The sequence below is a fragment of the Lactuca saligna genome, chromosome 4 (genome assembly GCF_052625555.1).
Source record: "Lactuca saligna cultivar CGN05327 chromosome 4, ASM5262555v1, whole genome shotgun sequence".
Lineage (NCBI taxonomy): Eukaryota > Viridiplantae > Streptophyta > Magnoliopsida > Asterales > Asteraceae > Lactuca > Lactuca saligna.
This window is the reverse complement of record NC_136420.1, coordinates 104430741-104450424: the sequence shown is the minus strand read 5'-3', so window position 1 is coordinate 104450424 and position 19684 is coordinate 104430741. Positions and strand designations below refer to the sequence as shown.

The 19684-nt window shown below is 36.3% G+C and overlaps 3 long non-coding RNA genes across 3 annotated transcripts; all 3 read left to right on the top strand.

The window, feature by feature from the left end:
* The first annotated feature begins 509 nt into the window (after positions 1–509).
* LOC145038739 (uncharacterized) lies at positions 510–3141 on the top strand. Its single transcript, XR_013679534.1, has 3 exons — positions 510–1161; positions 1252–1336; positions 3006–3141. It is a non-coding gene; the product is annotated as an uncharacterized LOC145038739 (long non-coding RNA).
* Positions 3142–5965: 2824 nt separating this feature from the next.
* Positions 5966–8597, top strand: LOC145038738 (uncharacterized). Its single transcript, XR_013679533.1, has 3 exons — positions 5966–6617; positions 6708–6792; positions 8462–8597. It is a non-coding gene; the product is annotated as an uncharacterized LOC145038738 (long non-coding RNA).
* Positions 8598–11421: 2824 nt separating this feature from the next.
* LOC145038737 (uncharacterized) lies at positions 11422–14052 on the top strand. The gene is made up of 3 exons (XR_013679532.1): positions 11422–12073; positions 12164–12248; positions 13918–14052. It is a non-coding gene; the product is annotated as an uncharacterized LOC145038737 (long non-coding RNA).
* The last annotated feature ends 5632 nt before the right edge of the window (positions 14053–19684 follow it).

Sequence of the window (19684 nt, the reverse complement as noted above, 5' to 3'; positions counted from 1 at the left end):
AACTCTTCTGCAATTTCATCATTTTATGACCCCATTTGCGAAGTTGAGTATTTATTTCCAAAAAATGCGAAACTCTTCTGCAATTTCATCATTTTATGACCCCATTTGCGAAGTTGAGTATTTATTTCCAAAAAAATGCGAAACTCTTCTGCAATTTCATCATTTTATGACCCCAATTGCGAAGTTGAGTATTTATTTCCAAAAATGCGAAACTCTTCTGCAATTTCATCATTTTATGACCCCATTTGCGAAGTTGAGTATTTATTTCAAAAAAAAAAAAAAAAAATGCGAAACTCCAGGGACAATATTTGAAATCTTCTGTTTTCTTCCCCAATTCGCATTCTACTGTGAAATACTTCGCATCCCTTCGCATTAATCACTTTCGCATCTTCATTCTTACACCCTTCGCATCCCTTCGCATTAATCACTTTCGCATCTTCATTCTTACACCCTTCGCATCCCTTCGCATTTTAACCTAATCAATCAAATGCGATTCACAAAATTTTCATTCCAGATGCGAATACAGTTTAGTTCTTGAACTCTAAACTTGCGAAATCAAAAATTCATATGCTGAACCCATATGCGAATATTAACCCAATTGACTTCAAGTTGATTCATAGATGCGAACACTCGATTGTTTTACTTTCGCAAAATGAGCATCAACAACTCCACAATCGAGTTTTTTTTTAAATTCTTGCAAAACAACAATTTCATAGTCCTTGACTTCGCGTTTTTCTTCACGAATCATCCCTCAATCATCAATCCAATTGCGAATCAAAACTCATATGTTCTAGCTTTATCAATTCATCGACTACACTCATACAAATGCGAACAATACTCTCAAAATCGATTGAAACTTATAGCAAAGCTAAATCCAACTTCGCATTCAAAGTAGTGTTATTGATCCGCAGTCACAAGCAACCGCCCCACACCCACTCTCTGACCAACCATGCCTCCCCACCTTACCTAGGTCACATCAACGTCTTTTCCCACTCAATTAACCCTCTTCCCGAGTTTTTGAGGACTGATTATTCATCCTCTCTCCTCATTTCCCTCATTTTGCTCTCATTTCACAAGAAGATCAAACTCTTTCCTCTCTCACTTTCTCTCTCTAGAAATTCGAGATTCAAGGGCTGATCTTGAGTTTTTCCTCCACATTTGGTAAGCATAATCCATTCTCTTTATGATTATCTCATTTATTTCCACTCAAATCATGGATATCTTAGACAAACTCTCTCATAATTGTGTTAGAGCTTCGAATCTTCAAGTGATTCTTCAAGTGTTCTTGGGTTGAACACTTTCCATCTTCAACACGTATCTACTGAAATCACTCAAGGTGAGTTCATACCCCTACATTTTCATGTTTTCTCAAGTTTTCAGGGGGGGAATACAAGTTAAGACACTAAGAACATAACTAGATTTTTCTAACAGCCTTCATCAGAAAAGTTCAACTCCATTCACGGACTGTTTTGGGCATCTTAACTATTTTTGTTTTCAAAACTGTACAAGGTGCAAATAGATCAAGTTTTTAGCTTTAAAATGGCTACTTGCACATCTCCATACGATTTTTCTACAATTTATGGTGATTTTTACAAAACTGCCTATCATTTCAAACAACAATCCGGACCAGTCTGTGATTATGGACTTTTTCACCCAAGTTAGAGGTCATTATAAATTGTGATAAAAATTATGAGCAAACTAGACACATTTTGTGAACTCTCAGAATTTACGGATCTAGTTTTCAACTTCGTATGATTTTTCTATGATTTTTCCAAAACAGGGCAGAATTGCTAAATTTTGCCAACAGCATGTAAATATCATAACACTTTGTATTATGTTGAGCAAAGTGTATAATCATAAATTCTAATATTTGAATGAGTTTTCTTGCTAGTTTATCATTATAGACTGAAACTAAAACATTCATATTAAATATTATTCATTCATTTTGGAACACGCACTATTAAACTATGAAAAGAGTTCGATAAATTCACTACACTAATACTTTTCCATAAAAGAGTTCATACATAGTACATACATTTTAGATAAACTATAATAGGTATAGTTTATGATACATCACTCTACGCACTCGTACAAGAAGGGTACATTCATACAAGAAATATTTATTTTCACACACATTTCACGTAAACTTGTTATCTTATATTGTGAGTTTCTCTATCTCTCTCCCCGTACGTCCGAGTGCGGGATATAATTCCTGGTAGTTATAATCAGAATCTCCTGGAGGGAGAACGTGATACTTGTATATAGATCTATATTGGGATTGACACCCCACACCTCGCTGCTAGCTACAGTGGGATCTGCAGGTCTACGGGTGACAAATGTCATTTCATTTTTCGCGACACTGAGAACGTCGTGGCAGGTTCACATAGTCATAGTATGATTATAACGGCTCACATAGGGAACAATCCATAAGTTTACGGGATTTTATTTTTAAAAACCTAAATGAGTTTTATGTTGATTTAAAATCACCTTTTATCTCTATGGGTACAAATACAAAGTACCGGGTCTCTATACAAAAAGGAGTACAGATACAAAGTACCGGGTCTCTATACAAAGTTATTATGATATTAAACTATATTTCCTCTAGAATTGTTAGACTTCAACTATGGTCGCTGAGCGTATATGTTTGAGTCATATAAGAGTTTAGTCTTGATTGGCCTAGAATTGGTGGTGCCCGCCTCATCTCCTGTTCCTCGTTGGGTTGTGGACCTGGGGCAGACCCACTATATTCAACGTTTTATCTAAGTTAAACCTTATATAACTTATATATGTTGGACGATTATAGAGGAACTCTACGGATTACTCTAGGGTTCATTAATGCATCATGCAGGATTATTTCTATTCATACTTAACTAAGAAAATATTGGATTTTCTGGAAATCAAACTAAATCGATTTTACAAGGAAAAACGGTTTCTACTTCAAACAAAACTCTTATGAACTCACCAACCTTTGTGTTGACACTCTTTAAAACTACTTGTATTCTCAGGAAGTCAGTGAAACAGGCAAACTTCATCGCTTTGAGGATGGGACGCTAAACCGTCAACAAATTTATTTTGTCATCATAATGTAATTGCTTTTGAAACATGTAAACATATACTTTGGTGTAACTTTTGCAATTATATTTATGGTGGTTGTTTTTACTTTGAGCACTATTATACACGTTGTTGTGATACTGTACATGAAGTCCTCCACCCCCAGACGTTTCCGCCATCCTTGGTTTGGGGGTGTGACAGATTGGTATCAGAGCATTGTTTATAGTGAACTAAGTATATCGAACCACATAAGATATACAAACTATAAATGCATTGGGACTAAGGTCTCTGATTTTAAGATTTCAAAACCACTATACCTTTAAGAATAAATAACTTTTGTTAAAAGTATACATGCATGCATACATACTAAGGTCAGCATCATTTTAGGACAAAACAAAAGTAAAGATTGTTGGACATCACAGGTAAGCCTGGGGATGTATGATCAGTCTTGGGAATAGCATAGCCTGATCAACTATGCTGGTCCGAGGAGTGATTAGCATATGCCCAAGAATGGTTGTGATGTGGCAACAAGTCTAAAAATTTACCAACACTACCACAATGAAATACCATAGGGGTATTTTGGCATCATTAAAATTACATATGTGAGAACTAAATAGATCTTTATCAATAGGTCAATAGTTGCTTAGTGGATACATTAAAATTTTATGTATCCAGGACGTCATAGACTTAGAATCTGTGGATCTTTGCTCTACTTCCTGTTCTCGTTGGATTGGGGATTTAGAGTTAGGGTCGCTTATTCGAAGGTCTATCCTGTCCCGAATACATATAATTAGTATGCACTAAACAATTTGTTGAAGTACCTGATAAAGATCATCGTATAATTAACTAATTAGTACGTTTGCTTAATTGTTTCTTATATCCCCATTTCTCGCGAAGATATCATGGCTGGATTTCCATCCACACGACGACCCGTACTACCCTAACCACGACAATACCAAATGGCTCGGAGAGGAGCCAGAGAATGATTACCCAACCCCTGTAGATGGCCACCAAGCTGAAGGCTATGCTGATGGTTCTGATTCCGACCCTGAAGTGGAGAACTTAACCCCGATGACTCTTGTTCCGAATCCTAACCCTTGTCCAACTTTTCAAGGCCCGACGCCTCCTTGGGTAGAGTGCTTGGAAACCTGGAGCAAGAACTATGGAATCTCAGAATGGCAGGCTCCGACCTTACAACTTACACCAACCGATTTTGTGATCTAGCACTCCTTTGTCCCGCTATGGTCACCCCGGAAGACAAAAAGTTGGAGCGTTACCTCTGGGGATTGTCCCCCGAAATTCAAGATAGCGTGCTCGCCTCAAGACCAACTACCTTCGACAGCGCCAAGGAGTTAGCACAACAACTCATTGACCACCATGCCCGCCATGACACTATGGCAACCACCCATACCCAAGCAAGAGGAGGGAACAACGAAAGAAAGTTTTGGGACAACAAGAAAGACCAATCAACCCAAGGCCTCGCTAAGAAGCAACAGATCCTTGCTGTTCATGCTGCCACAACCCTCACCACACCAACTCCCATGAAACCATACGCAGGAACACTTCCAAAATGCAACAAGTGTAACTTCCATCACACTGGGGCTTGTCGAAAGTTGCATTGCAAAAACTGCGACAGAGAGGGGCACACTGCTCGTTTCTGTAAGGCACCAGCACGACCCATCAACCAGGTACCCGGCTCTGGAGCAAGCCCAACCTGTTACGAGTGTGGAGAAACGGGACACTTTATAAGGGAATGCCCAAGGACAAGAGATGCTGGTGGTGGCGGGAGGGTGTTTGCAATCACCGAAGGAGAAACCACTCCGGAACTGCCCGCAAATATCAGTACGTGTTCCTAACATCGACATTTAGATCCCGAATTTCTCTATATGCTAAATCTAGCATCGATTAAAGCATGCATAGTAGTAATCATGTGACATCGGGCGAGTTATTCCTTACCATAATCAAATTCTCGTACTACGAAAAGTCATCCCCATCTTTCCTCTAAATTCCTGGATCCCCATTCGAAGTGCAAATTTCGGGACGAAATTCCCTTTAACGGGGGGATGATGTGACAACCGTCAAATTCTGGTCAATTCAAAGTCAAATAAAGTCAACAAGTCAAACCTCTCAGCTCAACTAACCCTTGTGTACTTGGACTTACGTTCAGTATTTACTAAACAACCCACTACTCTAATAAGAAAACATGAATCGAAAAGTACGTACAACTAGATCTCTTTAACCTAAAAACTGTAGTACGTGGCGAGCCAAACTGATAAATCAATGATGCATACTCATCGGGAATGTATGATATGCGTTTTTTTTCTGGTGAGTATTCATATAAAATATTTATTTCCTTAATTAAAACAACAAAAGATATATTCTCATTTATATTTCCAAAAATGCGAAACTCTTCTGCAATTTCATCATTTTATGACCCCATTTGCGAAGTTGAGTATTTATTTCCAAAAAATGCGAAACTCTTCTGCAATTTCATCATTTTATGACCCCATTTGCGAAGTTGAGTATTTATTTCCAAAAAAATGCGAAACTCTTCTGCAATTTCATCATTTTATGACCCCAATTGCGAAGTTGAGTATTTATTTCCAAAAATGCGAAACTCTTCTGCAATTTCATCATTTTATGACCCCATTTGCGAAGTTGAGTATTTATTTCAAAAAAAAAAAAAAAAAATGCGAAACTCCAGGGACAATATTTGAAATCTTCTGTTTTCTTCCCCAATTCGCATTCTACTGTGAAATACTTCGCATCCCTTCGCATTAATCACTTTCGCATCTTCATTCTTACACCCTTCGCATCCCTTCGCATTAATCACTTTCGCATCTTCATTCTTACACCCTTCGCATCCCTTCGCATTTTAACCTAATCAATCAAATGCGATTCACAAAATTTTCATTCCAGATGCGAATACAGTTTAGTTCTTGAACTCTAAACTTGCGAAATCAAAAATTCATATGCTGAACCCATATGCGAATATTAACCCAATTGACTTCAAGTTGATTCATAGATGCGAACACTCGATTGTTTTACTTTCGCAAAATGAGCATCAACAACTCCACAATCGAGTTTTTTTTTAAATTCTTGCAAAACAACAATTTCATAGTCCTTGACTTCGCGTTTTTCTTCACGAATCATCCCTCAATCATCAATCCAATTGCGAATCAAAACTCATATGTTCTAGCTTTATCAATTCATCGACTACACTCATACAAATGCGAACAATACTCTCAAAATCGATTGAAACTTATAGCAAAGCTAAATCCAACTTCGCATTCAAAGTAGTGTTATTGATCCGCAGTCACAAGCAACCGCCCCACACCCACTCTCTGACCAACCATGCCTCCCCACCTTACCTAGGTCACATCAACGTCTTTTCCCACTCAATTAACCCTCTTCCCGAGTTTTTGAGGACTGATTATTCATCCTCTCTCCTCATTTCCCTCATTTTGCTCTCATTTCACAAGAAGATCAAACTCTTTCCTCTCTCACTTTCTCTCTCTAGAAATTCGAGATTCAAGGGCTGATCTTGAGTTTTTCCTCCACATTTGGTAAGCATAATCCATTCTCTTTATGATTATCTCATTTATTTCCACTCAAATCATGGATATCTTAGACAAACTCTCTCATAATTGTGTTAGAGCTTCGAATCTTCAAGTGATTCTTCAAGTGTTCTTGGGTTGAACACTTTCCATCTTCAACACGTATCTACTGAAATCACTCAAGGTGAGTTCATACCCCTACATTTTCATGTTTTCTCAAGTTTTCAGGGGGGGAATACAAGTTAAGACACTAAGAACATAACTAGATTTTTCTAACAGCCTTCATCAGAAAAGTTCAACTCCATTCACGGACTGTTTTGGGCATCTTAACTATTTTTGTTTTCAAAACTGTACAAGGTGCAAATAGATCAAGTTTTTAGCTTTAAAATGGCTACTTGCACATCTCCATACGATTTTTCTACAATTTATGGTGATTTTTACAAAACTGCCTATCATTTCAAACAACAATCCGGACCAGTCTGTGATTATGGACTTTTTCACCCAAGTTAGAGGTCATTATAAATTGTGATAAAAATTATGAGCAAACTAGACACATTTTGTGAACTCTCAGAATTTACGGATCTAGTTTTCGACTTCGTATGATTTTTCTATGATTTTTCCAAAACAGGGCAGAATTGCTAAATTTTGCCAACAGCATGTAAATATCATAACACTTTGTATTATGTTGAGCAAAGTGTATAATCATAAATTCTAATATTTGAATGAGTTTTCTTGCTAGTTTATCATTATAGACTGAAACTAAAACATTCATATTAAATATTATTCATTCATTTTGGAACACGCACTATTAAACTATGAAAAGAGTTCGATAAATTCACTACACTAATACTTTTCCATAAAAGAGTTCATACATAGTACATACATTTTAGATAAACTATAATAGGTATAGTTTATGATACATCACTCTACGCACTCGTACAAGAAGGGTACATTCATACAAGAAATATTTATTTTCACACACATTTCACGTAAACTTGTTATCTTATATTGTGAGTTTCTCTATCTCTCTCCCCGTACGTCCGAGTGCGGGATATAATTCCTGGTAGTTATAATCAGAATCTCCTGGAGGGAGAACGTGATACTTGTATATAGATCTATATTGGGATTGACACCCCACACCTCGCTGCTAGCTACAGTGGGATCTGCAGGTCTACGGGTGACAAATGTCATTTCATTTTTCGCGACACTGAGAACGTCGTGGCAGGTTCACATAGTCATAGTATGATTATAACGGCTCACATAGGGAACAATCCATAAGTTTACGGGATTTTATTTTTAAAAACCTAAATGAGTTTTATGTTGATTTAAAATCACCTTTTATCTCTATGGGTACAAATACAAAGTACCGGGTCTCTATACAAAAAGGAGTACAGATACAAAGTACCGGGTCTCTATACAAAGTTATTATGATATTAAACTATATTTCCTCTAGAATTGTTAGACTTCAACTATGGTCGCTGAGCGTATATGTTTGAGTCATATAAGAGTTTAGTCTTGATTGGCCTAGAATTGGTGGTGCCCGCCTCATCTCCTGTTCCTCGTTGGGTTGTGGACCTGGGGCAGACCCACTATATTCAACGTTTTATCTAAGTTAAACCTTATATAACTTATATATGTTGGACGATTATAGAGGAACTCTACGGATTACTCTAGGGTTCATTAATGCATCATGCAGGATTATTTCTATTCATACTTAACTAAGAAAATATTGGATTTTCTGGAAATCAAACTAAATCGATTTTACAAGGAAAAACGGTTTCTACTTCAAACAAAACTCTTATGAACTCACCAACCTTTGTGTTGACACTCTTTAAAACTACTTGTATTCTCAGGAAGTCAGTGAAACAGGCAAACTTCATCGCTTTGAGGATGGGACGCTAAACCGTCAACAAATTTATTTTGTCATCATAATGTAATTGCTTTTGAAACATGTAAACATATACTTTGGTGTAACTTTTGCAATTATATTTATGGTGGTTGTTTTTACTTTGAGCACTATTATACACGTTGTTGTGATACTGTACATGAAGTCCTCCACCCCCAGACGTTTCCGCCATCCTTGGTTTGGGGGTGTGACAGATTGGTATCAGAGCATTGTTTATAGTGAACTAAGTATATCGAACCACATAAGATATACAAACTATAAATGCATTGGGACTAAGGTCTCTGATTTTAAGATTTCAAAACCACTATACCTTTAAGAATAAATAACTTTTGTTAAAAGTATACATGCATGCATACATACTAAGGTCAGCATCATTTTAGGACAAAACAAAAGTAAAGATTGTTGGACATCACAGGTAAGCCTGGGGATGTATGATCAGTCTTGGGAATAGCATAGCCTGATCAACTATGCTGGTCCGAGGAGTGATTAGCATATGCCCAAGAATGGTTGTGATGTGGCAACAAGTCTAAAAATTTACCAACACTACCACAATGAAATACCATAGGGGTATTTTGGCATCATTAAAATTACATATGTGAGAACTAAATAGATCTTTATCAATAGGTCAATAGTTGCTTAGTGGATACATTAAAATTTTATGTATCCAGGACGTCATAGACTTAGAATCTGTGGATCTTTGCTCTACTTCCTGTTCTCGTTGGATTGGGGATTTAGAGTTAGGGTCGCTTATTCGAAGGTCTATCCTGTCCCGAATACATATAATTAGTATGCACTAAACAATTTGTTGAAGTACCTGATAAAGATCATCGTATAATTAACTAATTAGTACGTTTGCTTAATTGTTTCTTATATCCCCATTTCTCGCGAAGATATCATGGCTGGATTTCCATCCACACGACGACCCGTACTACCCTAACCACGACAATACCAAATGGCTCGGAGAGGAGCCAGAGAATGATTACCCAACCCCTGTAGATGGCCACCAAGCTGAAGGCTATGCTGATGGTTCTGATTCCGACCCTGAAGTGGAGAACTTAACCCCGATGACTCTTGTTCCGAATCCTAACCCTTGTCCAACTTTTCAAGGCCCGACGCCTCCTTGGGTAGAGTGCTTGGAAACCTGGAGCAAGAACTATGGAATCTCAGAATGGCAGGCTCCGACCTTACAACTTACACCAACCGATTTTGTGATCTAGCACTCCTTTGTCCCGCTATGGTCACCCCGGAAGACAAAAAGTTGGAGCGTTACCTCTGGGGATTGTCCCCCGAAATTCAAGATAGCGTGCTCGCCTCAAGACCAACTACCTTCGACAGCGCCAAGGAGTTAGCACAACAACTCATTGACCACCATGCCCGCCATGACACTATGGCAACCACCCATACCCAAGCAAGAGGAGGGAACAACGAAAGAAAGTTTTGGGACAACAAGAAAGACCAATCAACCCAAGGCCTCGCTAAGAAGCAACAGATCCTTGCTGTTCATGCTGCCACAACCCTCACCACACCAACTCCCATGAAACCATACGCAGGAACACTTCCAAAATGCAACAAGTGTAACTTCCATCACACTGGGGCTTGTCGAAAGTTGCATTGCAAAAACTGCGACAGAGAGGGGCACACTGCTCGTTTCTGTAAGGCACCAGCACGACCCATCAACCAGGTACCCGGCTCTGGAGCAAGCCCAACCTGTTACGAGTGTGGAGAAACGGGACACTTTATAAGGGAATGCCCAAGGACAAGAGATGCTGGTGGTGGCGGGAGGGTGTTTGCAATCACCGAAGGAGAAACCACTCCGGAACTGCCCGCAAATATCAGTACGTGTTCCTAACATCGACATTTAGATCCCGAATTTCTCTATATGCTAAATCTAGCATCGATTAAAGCATGCATAGTAGTAATCATGTGACATCGGGCGAGTTATTCCTTACCATAATCAAATTCTCGTACTACGAAAAGTCATCCCCATCTTTCCTCTAAATTCCTGGATCCCCATTCGAAGTGCAAATTTCGGGACGAAATTCCCTTTAACGGGGGGATGATGTGACAACCGTCAAATTCTGGTCAATTCAAAGTCAAATAAAGTCAACAAGTCAAACCTCTCAGCTCAACTAACCCTTGTGTACTTGGACTTACGTTCAGTATTTACTAAACAACCCACTACTCTAATAAGAAAACATGAATCGAAAAGTACGTACAACTAGATCTCTTTAACCTAAAAACTGTAGTACGTGGCGAGCCAAACTGATAAATCAATGATGCATACTCATCGGGAATGTATGATATGCGTTTTTTTTCTGGTGAGTATTCATATAAAATATTTATTTCCTTAATTAAAACAACAAAAGATATATTCTCATTTATATTTCCAAAAATGCGAAACTCTTCTGCAATTTCATCATTTTATGACCCCATTTGCGAAGTTGAGTATTTATTTCCAAAAAATGCGAAACTCTTCTGCAATTTCATCATTTTATGACCCCATTTGCGAAGTTGAGTATTTATTTCCAAAAAAATGCGAAACTCTTCTGCAATTTCATCATTTTATGACCCCAATTGCGAAGTTGAGTATTTATTTCCAAAAATGCGAAACTCTTCTGCAATTTCATCATTTTATGACCCCATTTGCGAAGTTGAGTATTTATTTCAAAAAAAAAAAAAAAAAATGCGAAACTCCAGGGACAATATTTGAAATCTTCTGTTTTCTTCCCCAATTCGCATTCTACTGTGAAATACTTCGCATCCCTTCGCATTAATCACTTTCGCATCTTCATTCTTACACCCTTCGCATCCCTTCGCATTAATCACTTTCGCATCTTCATTCTTACACCCTTCGCATCCCTTCGCATTTTAACCTAATCAATCAAATGCGATTCACAAAATTTTCATTCCAGATGCGAATACAGTTTAGTTCTTGAACTCTAAACTTGCGAAATCAAAAATTCATATGCTGAACCCATATGCGAATATTAACCCAATTGACTTCAAGTTGATTCATAGATGCGAACACTCGATTGTTTTACTTTCGCAAAATGAGCATCAACAACTCCACAATCGAGTTTTTTTTTAAATTCTTGCAAAACAACAATTTCATAGTCCTTGACTTCGCGTTTTTCTTCACGAATCATCCCTCAATCATCAATCCAATTGCGAATCAAAACTCATATGTTCTAGCTTTATCAATTCATCGACTACACTCATACAAATGCGAACAATACTCTCAAAATCGATTGAAACTTATAGCAAAGCTAAATCCAACTTCGCATTCAAAGTAGTGTTATTGATCCGCAGTCACAAGCAACCGCCCCACACCCACTCTCTGACCAACCATGCCTCCCCACCTTACCTAGGTCACATCAACGTCTTTTCCCACTCAATTAACCCTCTTCCCGAGTTTTTGAGGACTGATTATTCATCCTCTCTCCTCATTTCCCTCATTTTGCTCTCATTTCACAAGAAGATCAAACTCTTTCCTCTCTCACTTTCTCTCTCTAGAAATTCGAGATTCAAGGGCTGATCTTGAGTTTTTCCTCCACATTTGGTAAGCATAATCCATTCTCTTTATGATTATCTCATTTATTTCCACTCAAATCATGGATATCTTAGACAAACTCTCTCATAATTGTGTTAGAGCTTCGAATCTTCAAGTGATTCTTCAAGTGTTCTTGGGTTGAACACTTTCCATCTTCAACACGTATCTACTGAAATCACTCAAGGTGAGTTCATACCCCTACATTTTCATGTTTTCTCAAGTTTTCAGGGGGGGAATACAAGTTAAGACACTAAGAACATAACTAGATTTTTCTAACAGCCTTCATCAGAAAAGTTCAACTCCATTCACGGACTGTTTTGGGCATCTTAACTATTTTTGTTTTCAAAACTGTACAAGGTGCAAATAGATCAAGTTTTTAGCTTTAAAATGGCTACTTGCACATCTCCATACGATTTTTCTACAATTTATGGTGATTTTTACAAAACTGCCTATCATTTCAAACAACAATCCGGACCAGTCTGTGATTATGGACTTTTTCACCCAAGTTAGAGGTCATTATAAATTGTGATAAAAATTATGAGCAAACTAGACACATTTTGTGAACTCTCAGAATTTACGGATCTAGTTTTCGACTTCGTATGATTTTTCTATGATTTTTCCAAAACAGGGCAGAATTGCTAAATTTTGCCAACAGCATGTAAATATCATAACACTTTGTATTATGTTGAGCAAAGTGTATAATCATAAATTCTAATATTTGAATGAGTTTTCTTGCTAGTTTATCATTATAGACTGAAACTAAAACATTCATATTAAATATTATTCATTCATTTTGGAACACGCACTATTAAACTATGAAAAGAGTTCGATAAATTCACTACACTAATACTTTTCCATAAAAGAGTTCATACATAGTACATACATTTTAGATAAACTATAATAGGTATAGTTTATGATACATCACTCTACGCACTCGTACAAGAAGGGTACATTCATACAAGAAATATTTATTTTCACACACATTTCACGTAAACTTGTTATCTTATATTGTGAGTTTCTCTATCTCTCTCCCCGTACGTCCGAGTGCGGGATATAATTCCTGGTAGTTATAATCAGAATCTCCTGGAGGGAGAACGTGATACTTGTATATAGATCTATATTGGGATTGACACCCCACACCTCGCTGCTAGCTACAGTGGGATCTGCAGGTCTACGGGTGACAAATGTCATTTCATTTTTCGCGACACTGAGAACGTCGTGGCAGGTTCACATAGTCATAGTATGATTATAACGGCTCACATAGGGAACAATCCATAAGTTTACGGGATTTTATTTTTAAAAACCTAAATGAGTTTTATGTTGATTTAAAATCACCTTTTATCTCTATGGGTACAAATACAAAGTACCGGGTCTCTATACAAAAAGGAGTACAGATACAAAGTACCGGGTCTCTATACAAAGTTATTATGATATTAAACTATATTTCCTCTAGAATTGTTAGACTTCAACTATGGTCGCTGAGCGTATATGTTTGAGTCATATAAGAGTTTAGTCTTGATTGGCCTAGAATTGGTGGTGCCCGCCTCATCTCCTGTTCCTCGTTGGGTTGTGGACCTGGGGCAGACCCACTATATTCAACGTTTTATCTAAGTTAAACCTTATATAACTTATATATGTTGGACGATTATAGAGGAACTCTACGGATTACTCTAGGGTTCATTAATGCATCATGCAGGATTATTTCTATTCATACTTAACTAAGAAAATATTGGATTTTCTGGAAATCAAACTAAATCGATTTTACAAGGAAAAACGGTTTCTACTTCAAACAAAACTCTTATGAACTCACCAACCTTTGTGTTGACACTCTTTAAAACTACTTGTATTCTCAGGAAGTCAGTGAAACAGGCAAACTTCATCGCTTTGAGGATGGGACGCTAAACCGTCAACAAATTTATTTTGTCATCATAATGTAATTGCTTTTGAAACATGTAAACATATACTTTGGTGTAACTTTTGCAATTATATTTATGGTGGTTGTTTTTACTTTGAGCACTATTATACACGTTGTTGTGATACTGTACATGAAGTCCTCCACCCCCAGACGTTTCCGCCATCCTTGGTTTGGGGGTGTGACATACCTTCTCCATTTGCTCTTGGTGTTTGTAAGCCATTAGAGGAGTGACACTTGTGACTCTATGCATTCCAAAGTCAATTCAAGGAGGAATTAGGATTGTTATTGCTACATAATAATCAAGATAATATCTTAAACCTAATTATATGTTAATATCGATTTCCATATGCTAGAATTAGGGTTTATAGTCTTGGATTCAATGCATGTACAATAAAGAAACCTAGATCCAAGCATTAGGGTTTGTATGAGCACATAGGATGTCTTATGACCAAAACCCATCAGTGGTATCAGAGCCTAGGATGGTTTCAATTGTATTGATGCATTGTATATCTAAAAAATTCGATTTTTGATGTTTTAGAGGCTGGACTCGCCGAGTCCATAGCTGAACTCGCCGAGTCCAGGGTGACTCGACGACTCCAGGCTTGACTCGACGAGTCAACTCGTCAGATAGTGCTTATCTCGGGATTTCTTGCTATTTTTGCATTAGGATAGTTACCTTATCATGTTAGATCAATATAAATCCGATTTTATGATATATATGACTATATCCTTGATCTAATTAAAGATAATTATCAATTAATAAAATATTTGCTTCCTTATATGATAATTGATTGATTATTTTGATTAAATTGATAAATTGTTTTGCAAGAAATCATTAAATAAATCAAATATAGATAATTATGTGATTAAATGTTAATTTAGATTATTTGTTATTTGATCCTTGTTGTTATGAAAAGTTTCATATTTTACCCTTTAGGTTTTATAGTTTAAATTTGAACCCAAGAGTTTTGTTGTTTTGAAATTTAAATAGTTAAAACCCTAATGTTTTGAAAAAGGTTTCAAAACTTGCCCTCAAGTTTTGGAATTAAAATTTTTATTAAAAGGTTTAATTTTGATGTATATTTAAATTCTAACCCTAATGTTTTGAAATGTTTCAAAACTTGCCCTCAAGTTTTGGAATTTAAAAGTTGATTAAAAGTTAATTAGGAATGTTAAATTCTAAAACCCTAGAAATGTTTTGAAAAGTTCAAATACACCCTTATGGTTTTATTAATTAATTAAGGAGTATAATTAAAAGAGATTTAATAAATCCATAAAAGTTTAGGTTAACCATTTAATTGAATTAAAAGTGTAATTGTTAAAGTTAACCACATAGTATTTTAAAAGTATAAAATGCACCCTATACTATATATATAACATTAAAAGTCTAACATTATATATATGTATGAGTAAAAGTCAGTCATACCGTTAGTAGGCCTCATTCACGAAGCTGGTCTATAAGGGGTGTTTAAGGAAATTGCCTATAAAATGGCGATTGAATGGGTATCCACTCTTACCCACCGCACTCTTGACTAGTGGAGGGTCGTTAGCCGAACGGGTAGGATAGGACGAAACCTTCCATTATAAGTATAATGAAATACAAAGTAACTAAATGTTTTTCTAATTCCCAATCTTAGTTACTTAGGCAAAAGTGAATTGATGCAATTCCATGAAATTACACTTTGTGCCCTTGCGAAGACGTTAGTGGAGCGTGTGTGGTTTACTGGCACACTAAATGGTTCTAAGCAAAGGTAGGAAAGGGTGACTCAATGTTTGTCATAGTTCGGTGGAGCGTGTGTGGTTTACCAGCACATCGAATAGGTGACTGTAACATGTAAGGGAACCGTGTAAGTTTGCATGGTTATTCACACCCGCTTTGTGATCCTCGGCATCCCAGTCACAAACAAGAGGGGCATATCGAGATTTAAACATGCCATTGAAAGTTCAATGAATCTCAAAGGATCTAGGAGTTTTCATAGATTTAAAACTTAAATTTCTATTTCGTTTTTCATGGTGGAAATTAGTGAATCGTCATTCACTTACCTTCAAATATTCTGCAACTAGATTACGGCATCCCTTTTCTAGGTTGTAGCGTATTGTGTTGGGTCCTAACCTTGGTATATCATTTGGGTGATTTACTAAGGACTCAATCGATCAACTAACTTGAATTTGTTTTCTCACGTTTTGTAGATGTCAAAGTTCGACAACTATGGTCTTCCCAAATCCCGTGGAACAAGCATTCCACATGAAGATGATATTCCACGATTCGATCGAGGAACAAGAAATCATGCTTCACTTCCTCCTCCTCCTCCAATTATTCTCCCTAACCCACAAGATTGTAAAATTGAAAGGTTCAATATCGCTCAAGCCCTTTTGGCAAGTAAACATAAAGAAGGAAAGTCAGTGTGTGCACACGTCTTAGGGATGAAGTCACACATTGATAGGTAAAGAATGATGGGATCCGTTGTCAGTGAAGAGATGGTTGTTGATTAGGTTCTTCAGTCACTTCCTAACTCGTAAAGTGAGTTCGTAAGAGAGTACTATATGATGAACCACGACATGACCCTTATTGATCTCACCTATATGCTTATTGCTGCTGAATCAGCAATGGTTTGGCTTAATAGAAAAGCAAAGTTGATTGGTGAATCTGCCTTTAAGACCTCTATGGATATAGACAATGGCAATGAAAGACATGCAATGATCGAAAAGTTTGATCATAAGAGAAAGGCGATATTTGAAGTTGTTCCATGTGTTGTTCCTAAAGAGTCAATTTGCTTTTATTGCCAAGAGAATGGGGATTGGAGACGAAGTTGCCCTATTTACCTAAGAGATCTAAGAGATGGGAGAGTCAAAAGTATGACTATGCTTCAGGTAAAATCCACTATCTAACTTCGTTAAGTTCCAATTCATTGATTCTTAATACATGATGTGATAAGATTGCATTTGAATGTTTTGAAGGATCGGTGAAAAGAAAGGAAGCTTGATAAAAGAGCAAGATGAATCTAATCACAAGAGATGGATCTCGATCGCATGGACTTGAAGATTGGATTTTGAGCTTAGATAGTTATGATAGAGTTGTTAGAAATTTTCCTTTTACATAGTTTTCAATAGATTTTGCATTGTAAGGAAAAATGTTTTTCCACTGCTTTTATAAATAAAATAAATTTTGTTTGACTTATTTATTTATTTGTTTACTTCCTTGCAATGAAATCGTTATGAAAATTGATGTTTGCATATTTCTACAATGAATGGATATGATTCTTAGTTATGTTATGGAAATGTCGAGAATTTACCAAATAGGGAGAGTTTCTCATCGCCCAAGTTTCAATTGGACAGAAACTTGGAATCATGCACCTTGGTTGCACGATGAATGAGAAATTTCATATTTTGGAAATTAGACTAATTCATTGACAAAGTGTCAAGTGAAGGACTAGGAGATCAAGTACACAAAGTTGCATGTTGATCAAAGTCCACCATAAGAGCAACAAAGACATTCGTCATGATTTACTAAAGGTTTAGTTAATATGATTATGCTTATAAGATTAAGTGTAATTCTGAATTGATTGAAAATGTTTAAATCAATAGCAGAACGAATAAGAAGAGTCAAGTAGGCAGAAAGATAAAAGTTTCTCCGTTGTAAGAAGAAGGGAGAGTACCTTTTATGCTTTATGATAGGTCTTAATGATTAAGAACCATATCTCAATTAATCCTCTAAGTAAGTCTTAGTACAATTGTATGTTTGAGAAGAGGAATCAAGAATTGAAGAAATGGAAAAATCAAGAAGTCTATCATACTTCGTTCCAATAACAAGTCTTAAAGTTAAGATTGTGGCAATGAGTGAAAAGTATTAAAGGTTTATAACATTCATAAAATGTGGAAAGTTGTGATGTCTTGAATAAGACAAAGACCAACTTGGACCAATTTATGAAGTGTTTTGATAAAAGCTACACTAACTCTTGAATATTTGATTGTCAAAAAATGTTTATTGACAAGAGAATCTTATATGTCAAGGAGTCAGTGGGAGTCTTAATGGTCTTGAAAGGTTTCAAGAATAAATCAAATAAACCTTATCGATCATCACTAGCACACGAGTTGAGGTTTACAACCTATCGTGTTGAGAATATTTTGATTCTATGCTGTTCCAATTGAGTTAATTATGCATGTGAGTTCTATGAGTTCTCATTTTGAACGCATAAAAGGAAAGGCACCTTAATCAATGAAAGGTACATTGATAGGAAAATGTGAGCTGCTTAACTACTTGGAAGACGTGGTGGGCAGCTATGCTACCATAAGGTAAGAAATCAAGATTAAAAAAGGCTCGGTCCATATGAGTTTGAATTTGTCGTAAACTTTGGTTTTAACAAATTCACATGGATAGGAACAAATACACCATTTAAATCTAAGTGTCATAAGATTTCCTCCTTCATGAAAATGATTGTGAGGAAATGCTTTCACTAAGAAAGATTTTAAGAAGATAGTGAGTGTAAAATTGCATTCTCGGATTCGATTATGGTTACGGTATCCCTTTCCATGATTCGAATTGTGAGGTTTAGCAATTAGTCTTAATCGTTTAGACACACATATGAACTATCTAGAGGCAAAGGTGTATAAGTTTAAGAAGCCTCGATAAAAGATTATCAAAGCATTAAGTGTTAGAAACATGGACTTAAGAAATTCAATAGGTATTGTTTTTCTGAAAGTTAAGATGTTTATGAATACATGTCGAAGCTAGTGGGAGCATAAGTGTTATGTTTTATAGTAATCATCATGATAGTGGGAGCATAAAAGTTATGATTTTATGATTATTATGGAAAGTATTGCAAGTTGGCAATATTAATTATAGAAAAACAAGAGTTATAACTTGCAAAGTCGTAAGGGTTGTAAAGTTGTTTTGCTATAATTAAGGGAGAGAATATTATGCTTCATTTCAAATCTAAAGACTTAGGTTGAGAAATGTTAATAAATTTAGTCAAAGGTACATAGTGTGTTCTTAAAATTTCGATTATGATTACGGCATTCCTCTTCACAATTCGAATTTTGAGAACATAGCAAATAAAACATTATGCGTCGTGTCCCATACGCTTCGGGTATAGGATCGATTGCAAATGCTTTAATGTTTGACCATTCTAAAATTTTCCAAATGTCTAGCGCATTTAGAGGGAAAAGGGACTAGAATTGGTTTTGACTAAAATAATTAAACAACTATCAAAGGACAATCCAAAGTTCGACGAGGATTGGTCGCTTGTGAGTAGTTGGAAGTATAGTATTGGAAAATATGGAAATGTTTCCATATTGGATGGACCATATCGACATCATTACAAATAGAAAAGATTCTATTAAGAATGAGTTGTCATGAGGAAAATATGGAAGCGTGTTCATATTAGGAAGTAAATATTGAAAATCTATGTCTAGATTAGAAACTTTTATGCAAAAGGATGTTCAAAGGAATGTACTTCGAGTGAGAGACATCATATCTAAGGAATTGTCTTGTAATAATTTCCGATAGAAGGTTTTGTAATATCATTGGCAATAGTCTTTGTGACTTTCGTGCAGTGTCATTACGAAAGAATCATTGCATAGAATGTTAGAATCTAGCATATTCTATAAGTAGCAAGAATTTGATATTCTTTCACTTATGAAAAAGGATTTGGAGTTGTAAAATGAGAATGATTGGAAATGTGTTCAATTTGTCTATTTCACAAAAG